Source organism: Rattus rattus, chromosome 14 (genome assembly GCF_011064425.1).
Source record: "Rattus rattus isolate New Zealand chromosome 14, Rrattus_CSIRO_v1, whole genome shotgun sequence".
Lineage (NCBI taxonomy): Eukaryota > Metazoa > Chordata > Mammalia > Rodentia > Muridae > Rattus > Rattus rattus.
Genome location: NC_046167.1, coordinates 36,061,779 through 36,074,263, shown reverse-complemented (window position 1 = coordinate 36,074,263; position 12,485 = coordinate 36,061,779). Strand labels below are relative to the sequence as shown.

At 38.5% G+C, this 12,485-nt stretch overlaps 1 protein-coding gene across 1 annotated transcript in view; it reads left to right on the top strand.

Moving 5' to 3' along the window:
* Positions 1 to 12,485, top strand: part of Sugct (succinyl-CoA:glutarate-CoA transferase) — a 792,221-nt gene that overhangs the window by 348,070 nt on the left and 431,666 nt on the right. The gene's annotated exons all lie outside the window — the stretch shown is intronic.

The window sequence follows — 12,485 nt, the reverse complement described above, 5'->3', positions numbered from 1 at the left end:
TATTAGAATGGCTATTCCAGCTTGTTTCTTGGGACATTTGATTGGAAAATGTTTTTCCAGGCCTTTACTTTGAGGAAGTGTCTGTCTTTGTCACTGAGGTACATTTCCTGCATGCAGCAAAATGCTGGGTCTTCTTTATGTATCAAGTCTGCTAGTCTGTGTGTAGATGGGCTGTGAAAGCTACTCTGAGTCCTGGTTGAGATAGGCCTAATCCCTGGGAGACCCTAAGGGAAGGCAGGGCATTTTCAGTCTTTCAGGAGATCAGACTCCTCTCACTTAGTTACAGTCACCCACAGCCCCCTGTAGAGAGGTTTAAGTTAGATCAGTCATGTAGGGTAATGCCCCAAGCCCTTCCTTCATAGGTGAGAATGGGACTATAGGTCACATAGGCTCAAGACAGATCAGTCATGTAGAAGCAGTACCATGCCCAAAATATGTAGATGAGGTAGGTATTCCCAAGCTCTCAGGCCAAACCAGTAGGAAGTACCTGCTGTCAAACACTGGCCCATTCTGAAATTGTATTTAAGAATCCTATTCAGAAGGATTAAAGGTGTGCAAGAATTACTCTGTTGTCTGAGAGCTTCTGTCATAAGAGCTGTAACACTGACACTTGGAGAAGAGATCTGCTGTCCTGAAATTGCAGCCACAAGCTCCCCCGCACCCTTCTCTGCATGGTTCCTTCAGTCCTCTAGCATTTGTGCTACTTAAGCCAGTACCGCGTGAGACCCTTAAACATTTCCAAATTCAGCTGCCAGTTTAAGATGCAGCCTTGGTGTTCCTTGGACTGCAGCTTTTATGTCCTGAGCATGAAGAAATATTTTCTAAAAGATTTCTTCCCAAATATGCTATTCTTTGACTTTTCAATCCTAGCTAAACAGCATTGATTGCCCACTACAGCATATTTCACTCTCACAGTATATATGCTATGAACAGCATTAATAGAGATTTTTCTCCTTCTGAGATTTCACAAGCCAAGCCTTCACTGCCCATGTTTTTCTGAAGTATAAACTTCTATTAAAAATAACAAACCAACAATATATTAAGGTTCCAAGTAGGCAGTCTTATTCCAAAAGAGACGAACAAGGCCATATCAAATGATTTAACAGTTAGAGCACTCTCTGTGAACAGCTTCAGCCAGGGTATTCAAACTCTTTTTTTAAACGTTATCCTGTGTTACTTTTCAGTCTTTTTTCCTCCATTTATGCTGTGTTTCCCACCTTTCCCAGTTTACCCTGTTTCATGTTAAAACAATGAGTAGATGCTAAGCATCAGTCTCCTAGGTGGAGTCTATTTAATTGCATGGAAACTTCATTAAGTTTTAGAAGAGAAAGAGAAATCATGTTGAAGGGCTGGAAAGAGCTTATATTCTGTGTAAAGTATAGTCCTTCCTTATACATAGTTCGCCGATTCAGAAGTTCTGACATTCTAAAATTAGTTTACTTTTTTTCTTGAGTTTGAGATAGTTTCAGGAGAGTGAAGGAATTCTGATTTCCTAGTGTAAAGAGGCCTTTCCATCTGATTGGGTTAAATAGAGCTGGTGGAGAGATCACCAAGTACCAGCTGCCCATGGTGGGTGGAGAATGTCATGAAAAGCTGCAAGCAGTCAGAGGTCCATGCCTTTCTTCTGAAACACACAAAGGGCCAGGAGGCAGTGGCTGCCTCTTAACTTTGGTGAATTCCACTGCTTCTGAAACCTGGCAACCATCAACTCTCCTATGTCTACATGTTTTTAATATCCACAGAGAAGCTCATTGTTTTCTCCCTCTGAACAGTTTTGTCGGTGTAACTTTCCATATGATCACATTTTAGGACCTCTTCTGCCAGCCCCCTCTTGAATTCCATTAGCATCTCATGAGGATGCACTTCATGTGATTTATATACATCCTCGTCCTAGACATTTAGCTTATTGTAACCTCTCCCCAACCTCGCCTACTGCTCTGAATCATAGCATTGTCAGTTTATCTTGTATCCACTGCAACAGGGGCTAATTTGGATAAATGGAGCTGGTGTTTGGTGAGCGTCACATTTGTTTTCTTATGCATTCCTTGGCAGCTCTGCCATTATCAGCTAATAGATGGTCCCTTGTAAAATGTCTATATATGATGTAGTACATTTTCTAAATGTTGATTATTTAGGGAAAGATTTAAGACCATGTTGTTATTGTAAAACCAGCCCGGAGGGTGAAATAAAGCTCTGAGACTCATCCTGTTGGCTTTCAGAAAGCCATGGGCCACTGCCACTCCAGAGAAACTCCTGTGACCAGGGCACTTTTTACCCTGTAAGAGAGGACTTTGTGGCAGAGAGTCAAATGATGTCTCTAATAGAACAGAATGTAAGCCACTCTCTACAGCCTTCTCCATTGTTTTCCAGCCTGCTATAAACCATTCCATACTGCCTTTTAGAAGAAAGAGCTGGATGGTGGTTTGTGGAATATTTATATGTGTGTATAGGGAGGGAGGGGATGATGGTAGTGGGCAAGAGTCCAGTAAGTTTTGCTTCCCTAGATAAAACACTGGAACTTAGTGTACAATTTTCAATTTATAGAACGTTGGAGTATGAAACACTTTGTGGATTGGATAGATCTTGGAAAGACATCAAATTTAACTCTTTCCCTAGTGTAAAAACCTAATTTAACTGTATCATGATGGGTCATGGATCCTTGGAAACCTGTGGGAGATGTGTGGGCCAGCTTTAATCTCATTTCTTGTAGCGATAAAGCTCTCCAGACTTCTCTGGATACTCATGCTTCATTGTTGACTTCTGCACTGAATAGAGAAGGTCAGTCTCCCCACGCATAGGTTTGCTTCTTACTGCCCAGCTTATTCCTGCCCAACCTGCTTGTCTGCCTTCTCTGGGCCTGAATCCTGTCCTCTTGGATTTTATTCTCTTAGCCCTGGCTTCACAGTATAGGCATCCCTTAGCCTTTGGTCTCCACACAGTGATGTTGTTGGTAAAAGCAGGCTTTATTCCTCTTTCTGTGATGACAGCTACTATCTCAGTAGAGTCCTTATTTGTGTTAATTATTCCAGGATATTCACTAGTTATTACTAGTCTAGCACTTGTCAGCTAGACTGTCCTTTAAAGTTTGTCAGGTTTCTTGATGCTTCTATGATAGGCCTGGGTCTACCTTAGTTCTAGTTTACTGTGTTTCTTACTATTACACAGTTTACTGGTGAGGCCCAAATTGGAATCTCTTGATGGCCAATTCCTCTTTCAGAGCACTCACAGAATGATTACACTTCCCCCATTTTTTCCTATCCATAAACTTTATGTTTAGAATACTTCTGACTGGAATCATCCCCCTACCCTCTCTCTGTTTCCTCCCTTCCTATCATTTCTTTTTTTGCTTCTCTCTCCTTCCTTCGCCTCCCTCCCTGCATTCGTTTTCTTATTTTTCTCTCCCTTTCCCCCTTTTCCCACCTTTAACTTCCTCTTATATCCATATAGGAATAAAATTTTAATATTGTAATTTAAAAATTTATATTTTCTCTTCTAATGACCCCCTTTCCCCTTCTTTTGTGAATTGTTTTTCTTTTCTCATTTGCTAACTTTAGAAAAAGAAAATTCCAGACATTGGAATGTCTGAGTTTATTTAAGTCTCAGTACTCTGTTCAATTTAATGAATGGAAACAAAAAAGGCAAATAAAAATGCTGGCCTGGATCTTTGTGGCTCTGGGATTGGCTTTTTTGGTGGCCATTTAGATAAATTAGTTTTGGAAAATAAGTTCAAGGGATGGTTTCAAGCTGTTTTCAAGCATATCAACATATAGCAGAATGGTCTAAAGTAGAAAATATTAAAATGATGAGAGAGAAATTGTAAGAAATGTGATCGTTATTTAATGGTTTAATATGCTGTTATCTACAGTAGAGGAGGGTAGAGAGGATGAAGTAGCTTTTAGAAATTTACTAGTAATGCAGGATGTTATTAAAGTGGATATGTATGTTAGAGTAAAAATGTACTAAGCTATTAACACAATGTTAAGACACCTCTTAGCATATTACTAAATCTAAAATCAAGGTACAGAGACAAAATTGGAATGAAGTTATTCCGGCATGTTTAGCAGCAATAGCGTCAGAACTGAGATAGCTAGACTTACTACCCACAGGGACTCCAAACAGCTCAGTATGGCTATTTCCTAATTCAAAATCATTCTTAAGAGAGTTTTAAGAATACCCAGTTTTTGCTAAAACACTGAAGCTGACAATCCCAACTGTACTATATACTAACGTTAAACCCCAAATGAAGTTTTAGCTTGCAGATGTAGTTTGGGTAAGAATTACAGAAAATATAGCTGGTTTCAAGTAGGTGATTGACATATCTGAAGAAAAAAAATCTCAATAGAAACTCCAGCGATTAACCAAAGAAATGACTCAAAAAAGCTGGGAGTCTAATGTCAAACTTATATGGAATAGGCCTTCAGTGTCACTGAAAATCAAATGTAGCCATTAAAATGACTGAAATAAGTTTTTCTTTCTAACCACTCAAATATTTAACAATTAAAAATAATTAGTATCACCACATGCATATATAATGTATTGGTTCATGTCCTGTAGGGAGAAAATAACTGTGCAAAAGGTTTGTAGAGTCCAAGGTGTCATTCTTAATGACCTGATCATTCCAGTTCAGATTTTTGCTTTTGACACCATACTGAAACTCTCTAGAAAACTAAAGTAAGGACATTCATAATGATAGAAGGAAGCAAAACACCTAAAAGTTCTCCACAATGCTGGAAATAAACCACGTGATATGATACTTATCCTCCCACTGACTAGGAGATTTGTAAAAATGTATAACTGTGTGGGAAATGCTCATTATATAATATTAGCTGTTAAAGGTAAATTTACAGGTTACAATTAGCTCTACCTAGTTCTATGATATAGTTGTGTGATTTATGCATGTTCATGCAGTAAACTCAAATCAGAAACATTAGAAATTATCTTATCCACATTAACTATTCTCCCTTTTGTCATGGCTGTCCCCAATATGCTACCACTACTATTTACACTGCATGCATGTCGGAAGGAATTGCCAAGGACTTGAAATGCACAAGAGGCTGTGCTTAATGCTCGCATTTGCATAAGGGATTTGAGCATTGAAGGTGTCTGGTATCATCAGGGTCCTGAAGTTAGCTTCCCAGGAGTGTCAGAAAAGACTGTGCATCAGGGGTCCTGAAGCTAGCTTCCCAGGAGTGTCAGAAAAGACTGTGCATCAGGGATCCTGAAAAAACTACCTGAGACAATAGAAACCAAAATCACAAAAGAGAGATGCTAAATTTTAACTTGACTGTACCTGGATACTAATGAGTAGTTTTTGCTTTTATATTCTTAGATTCCCTATTCCTCAATTTTTTAATTGATTAAAATGAGCAAAAAGCACGAGAGTGCATCTGTTGGCATAAAATAACCCATTAATTTTTCTATTTTATATATTTGAGGGACAAGGCTTCACATGTGCCATGTTGTATCTGTGGAGGTCAGAGGACAAATTGTAGGAGATTTTGGTCCTGGGTATTGTATTCAGGTCATCTAGCACCTTTACCTGCTGAGCTATATCACTGACCCATAAGAAGTCTTTTTTTTAAAAAAAGATCAAATAACATTATGTTAGAAGTAACCAAGGTAACAGAAGCAGCAACAAAAACAACTGAAAGCTTTTGGACTCTACTCTCTCTAGCAAGCACAAAGCAATTCTATTCTCAACTTATACTTAAGAAAGGGAAAAAAGAAAGAAAAGCACAGAACACAGAGGTTTCAGGTCAGAAATTAATACTATTTATGGAGATGCCCTTTGTCACTAATTCATGTTCTTTGACTTCGTATGAAATAAATCAGTGACTAACTTCTATGTTACTCTAAAAAATGGCTAAAATTATATAATACCAAAATTTTTGACTTCAGGTATATTTTTATCCAATACACACACACACACACACACACACACACACACACACACACACACACGCACGCACGCACACACACTCACTCACGTATAAATGGGAAGGGAAACCCAACTTTGTAAGATGCAAAGGATTCTATTTTTTATTTGTATGCTACAAAACTTTTCGTTCTACAGTGTAAAAGGGAGGATGTTAAGATGAAAGGCAGTCCACCAAGGACTTCTGTCATTAAGTAGCAGAATCTACTAACAATTATGCATTCTTCTTGTGGTTGCTTATGGTATTATTTAATAAAGCATACATACTCATTTTAACAGCAACCATATGAAGATTTTAAAGCAATGCTCACTAGCAAAAGCTGTATATTCGAGAAGTGTCAATAATTCTGTGCTAGAGGCTACCTTATTTTTACTCAACCTATCACTTTACCTACACAGCAGCAGCAGCTGAATATGATATTTGGTTAAAACTATTTTTACTACAACAAAATATAAATAAAGACTTCATTTTTCTTTCAAGTAGCTTTCATGCCTCAACCCCCCCTCCCAAGAAGCTTGTTCCTTCTACAAGATAGCAGTACACCCACTCCACCTGCACATCAGCAGCAATTGTCCATTCTTGGAGCACTCCGGATGATGGCGTAGCAGCACAATGAGCTACAAATGCAATAACAAGAATCAGACATATTTAACCACTTATCCGAGAGCAAAAAAATAGCTTCCAACTTTGCTGTCCAGTTTGATTTGTTTCTAAGTGCCATTGGCCTCCTCTGAGTATATCCAGGGAGAAAATGACTTCGGGAACTCAGCCTCAGTATTCCTGAGAATGAGACAGTTTTATAATTCGGTGCTAGGAGTCCATGGGTGGCTGCTGGGGTGGTCAGGGTCCAAGTTTTATTTGAGCAGCAGTGATTAAACTTAGAATCTGTGTCTCACATTTCTTTCCCATCAATTTGCCTTTAGATACTCACTATCTTTTTCAGTTACTGGCAGTCTTGGTAGGTGGCCTGGAGAGAATCATGCTGGATTCTCCCCATTCACTAAGCCCAGTTCCAATTTAACTCATTAAAATAGAGACTTCAACCAATGCCAGCGCAACTTGTGTCATGCTGAAGAATGTAAAATATTTAAGTTATTAAAAGAATTCAGGTAATTATTTCAATTACTTAGTTAAATATGTCAGGATAATCCAGAAGCAACAGAAGGCATTATCATAATTTGACTTTGCCTAAAATCCCAACCAACCCATGGTCATTGATATAATGTTTTATCAGGGAATTGATTCTAAAGATCAGGAATACGTGTTGGTTGTCATTGCTGTAGTGTAACTCAGCCATGCTGTGAACACTGAACATGGTGTACAATATACTCCAGATTCATGGCCCCAGAGCATGGGAACCTGGAGCATTTATATAAATGATGACACCCCACCTCCCAGAGCCTAAGGGTTGCCTCTAAAGTGTAATCCAAGCCACAAGCAAAGAAACACGGGGCTTTGAAATGGGAGGAGGCGCGACATGAACTTCGAGTGAAATTCAGGTTGACCAGAGGACATGGAATGAGGCATTCATAGCCTTTACAGCTGTTGGTGTCTGAGGACAAGAGAGTAGAAAGAGTTGTGGTTAATGTAAGACGAAGCTTGAATAAAGCTGCTGAAGTTTCAACAGTTGTTATGTCCTATTAAGACATTATAATAGTTAAGTTATAGGTGTTTTGGATTTTATTCTCTCTATAAATTGGGCATAATAATAATAATCCCCAGCTATAAAAATGTGAGAGAATTAAAGGAACACTATAAAGTGACTGCCATACAGTAAGCACTATTGTGTAGTTCTGTTAGGGTCTGGCAGGGTCAAGCAGTGTGGTGGTAGCTCAATTGCTTTGTGTAAAATAATTTTGTTACTGTCACTCAAGCTCTGTGTTCTGTTGACTTGTATAAAAGTTTAACCACAAAATACTGTTTTTTCTATTTGCTTCTTAAGCTGAGTCTTGTTTTTCTCTTATGCATTTATTATTTGAGACCTTAAATACATTTTTATTATTCCATTTAAAAACGACACCAGCTCTGTTTAAACTAACAAGAAAGCTTTTTTCTATTTGCTTCTGTTTCTTACAATATTCACCAACATGAAATCCGCAAGTCTCCATTCAAGTTTTATACTAAGAAACCATCTTTGCTACCAAAGAGGAAAACCGAACTCTCTTGCATGTGTGAACCACTTGATGGGGTGGGGTGTCACGTGTTTATTTGATACACAAGGGACCTTGGATGGCCTTGTCAGTAGCTTCTATCAAATCCAGGGCATGTTACCCATGGGATTAATCTTAGATTTCTATTTAAAATCCAATTAAAGCAATAAAATCTGATTAATATTAGTTGCCTCTAAGAAAACAGTATTGGTTACTAATTCTTACCATTCCCTTTTGTAAGGATGAAAAGAGTACTTAAACAGTCATTCAACAAATATGTATTAAGTTTCTACTCTGTCAAGTATTTTTTTAGTATTAGCATTAATTTCCCAAGCATCCATAACGAATTCCTTGTTTTCACAAAGGCCAGAAATAATGGCTGCATACGAGGCTGCCATTGCGATTACAGACCAGCAGAGCAGAAGAGTGCTCAATTTCCTTTCCTTTCCCAGATTCCAGCATTAGTGAAGACATACACTTCTATGTCCATAGACTGACCAGTTGGTCATCAGCTAAACCCATCCATGAGCATACTCACTGGCTTCCTCTTCTGGTGTGCTTCCTTGTAGGTGACGGGAAGAGTGTGCGTTCTGGAGCTTGCACTGTCTGGTTGCTTATTCTGTTCTCGTATATTTATGACCTTGGAAAGTCACTCAAATCTCCATATATTTTAGTATAAAATGGGATGCTAATAGGATTTATTCCATAAGATTATTGTGAGGATTGAATGTGATATCTATGGAAAGCACTTAAAAAAGTTCCTGGCACGTAGTCTATTCCATAAAAGTGTCAGCTATCAAATGTTAGGCTGGCTCGCTATAGCACCACAACAGGAAAGAGTCCAATGTGTCTCACAGTGCTTCCTGCCTTCTAATGCTAACAATCATAGCACTTCCTGCCTTCTAGTGCTAGCAATCATAGCGCTTCCTGCCTTATAGTGCTAGCAATCATAGCACTTCCTGCCTTCTAGTGCTAGCAATCATAGCGCTTCCTGCCTTACAGTGCTAGCACTTCCTGCCTTCTAGTGCTAGCAATCATAGCGCTTCCTGCCTTATAGTGCTAGCAATCATAGCGCTTCCTGCCTTACAGTGCTAGCAATCATAGCGCTTCCTGCCTTACAGTGCTAGCAATCATAGCGCTTCCTGCCTTACAGTGCTAGCAATCATAGCGCTTCCTGCCTTATAGTGCTAGCAATCATAGCGCTTCCTGCCTTATAGTGCTAGCAATCATAGCGCTTCCTGCCTTACAGTGCTAGCAATCATAGTGCTTCCTGCCTTATAGTGCTAGCAATCATAGTGCTCCCTGCCTTACAGTGCTAGCAATCATAGTGCTCCCTGCCTGCCTTATAGTGCTAGCAATCATAGCGCTTCCTGCCTTATAGTGCTAGCAATCATAGCGCTTCCTGCCTTATAGTGCTAGCAATCATAGCGCTTCCTGCCTTATAGTGCTAGCAATCATAGCGCTTCCTGCCTTACAGTGCTAGCAATCATAGCGCTTCCTGCCTTATAGTGCTAGCAATCATAGCGCTTCCTGCCTTACAGTGCTAGCAATCATAGTGATCCCTGCCTTACAGTGCTAGCAGTCATAGTGATCCCTGCCTTATAGTGCTAGCAACCATAGTGCTCCCTGCCTTATAGTGCTAGCAATCATAGTGCTCCCTGCCTTATAGTGCTAGCAACCAGTGGGGATCCCCGGATGCTCCTTTAAACCACAAGACTGCTTTATTCATACCCCCTTTCTCTCCCTCCCTCCCTCTCTCTCTCTTTCAAAGGGTTTAAAAAGCATTGATGACAAAGAAATAGTATAAACTAGCTTATGTTTTTAAACTCTTTTAGAAGTTTGTTGACATACTCATATAGTTATGTATATACACATAACATAAATTCTACCTGCCTCTGCCTCCTGAGTGGTGAGGTTAAAATTGTTTTATGAAAATATTATGATTTTCAAAATTATTTGTTTTGTATATATTTAGACAAATGGTGTCTTTCACTATAACAAAATTGACAAATCTATTTCTTGCTACTTATTAATAGATTGTTTTCAAGAATTTCTGTTGTTGCTTGTTTGAGGCAAGGTCTCAAAGTCATTGAATTTGCACCTTTTAAAGTACAAATTAGGTTGAGTGTGCTGCTCAGTGAAGATTTCTTTTTATCTTTTGTTTTTAAATAAAATATTTTTTGGCTGGTAAGTTGATCATAGATTATTTAAATTTTTGTAGATATCATAGTGAACAATAAATAAAGGATGTTTAGCTTATGGGAGAGAGGATTTGATGGGAGGGTTTGGCTGTATTTTAAACAAGTTTGAAAAACAGCTATGGGCAAGCAAACCAACAAGCCCCTTCAGACTTAAGAGCAATCAGGAAGTTCATAGGCGCTTGTTCCTAGATGAGTGTCAGCAGTTGTTGTCGCACACATACAGTGTAATTTCTCACCTGAGTGGTTCTTAGAAAACCTTAAGGCATGGTAAGGGAGGGTGGAGACAACACAGGAAGAATCAGAAGACGGAGTCCTCATTTGAGTCTTTCCAGGATAGGGTGCTGCTCAGTGATAGGGTGCTTGACTCATAAGCACAAAGCCCTGGATCCATCCTCAGTAGGATGAAGGAGGAAAAAAGATTTCAATCCAGCTGAGTTGCTTCTCAGGCACCATGTGTCCAGCACTTTCTGTGCAAAGAAGGGGGAAGACAAGCATGGTGTAGGGGTAAATTCCCAGAGGTTTTCAACTTTGACGCATAAAAAATTGAAGGGTATTTGAACCAAGGTACATATATTTAATGCAAAATTTAATTATAAAAGACACACCACATTTCATATAATTGCTACTTCTTGAGAAGAGATTATAGAAGTATCCACTTTTAAAAATTTTTTACAGCGTGATACTATTAATTATAGTTCTATTGTTGTTTGAACTATAAGTTAGATTTATAGAACCAAAACCTTTTTGCCTTGACCAGTATTTTCCTTTTTTACTCTTTCACAATTAGATGTCACATACATGGTTAATCTAATGTAACAATGCTGTGATATATGTTAATACTGTGTGCCTAATCACATTTTTAGTTGGCCCATATATTGATTTTGGTATTGAGTGGTATCATTCCTTACACATTCAGGGTATTTTATATTCATGTTTTGTATACATTTTGTCCTGCTTTGTGGGTGAATATTCAGAGCTGCTTTCATTGGGTGTCACCTCATTTGTCTTTGTTTCTATTGCCTTTGATTTTGAAGTTATAATACTAGTGCCCAGACCATCATCAATTAAAACTGAATCTTTAGTTACAGTATTTTATAGTTTCTTTGCAACTATAAACTTTTATGTTTTACCCTGGATACGTTATGAGTTAATTGATTTTTATATTTAGTATGAATTAAGTTATTTTTCCTTTTGTATATAGATACATAGTGTCCACATAAACATTTACTGAAGAAACTCTTCTCCATTTGTGTCCACAACACTCTTGGTTTAGGCAAGTTCACTGCAGAGGTGTGAATTTGTTTCTGGGCTCTTTTTCCTGATCTATGTCTCTTTTATGCCATCGATCTGCTATTTTGTGTCCTGTAGCTTTGTAATATATTTTGAAATCAGGAAATATGCAGTTTTCCTCCTTTCTGAAGGGGAAAATGAAAAATGTTGATGATTTAGGAAAGTGTAGGGATATAAATATGGAAGGCGGAGGAAGAAGGGGAAATAATAGTGGTCTATCTAAATAGACATAAGGAATCACAAAATGAAAGGGGTGAAAAGGATACTATGAAAATATCTGTAATATATCTGAGTCTGTGTTTATATATATAGTTTAAAGGGGATAGAGAGATACTTTGGCAATTAAAGACTAGATTCATAACCAAAACATATATAGTTTCCCATTGGTCTGACAATGCTCCCCATGAGAGCCATAGACCAACAAACACCCTCAACACTGGGTATAAGACGCCCTCTTTTGAGTTGTTGGTCAGGGTAGTCCAATAAACTCCCCAAACATTATAGGCTATTGCTGCTTCTCTTTGTTGCCCACCAAAGGTAGAAGTTTCATCCTTATTGATGGAGAAACCAAATACTTTAGACACAGAGCACGAAGAAATGGAACTGATTTGTGAAAGCCTCCTCCTTGTAGACTAGCTATCATGGTACCAGAAGGTACCATGAAAGTTCCCACAGGAGGGAAGTGACAGACAGTCTTACCAAGCTACATTGCCTAAGAACTGCAACAATGACCAGCATTGCATGACAACCTTAAAAAGGCAATACTGACATGTATACCTTGGTAAATGAGCCCCGAAAATTTAATAATGATAATAGGGTGTCTGCATATGCTACTGTGTGAATCTTTCACTTCTCAGGATTTTTCCTCATTACTTTGATTGTTGCTGTTGTGAATTGGAACTAAGTCT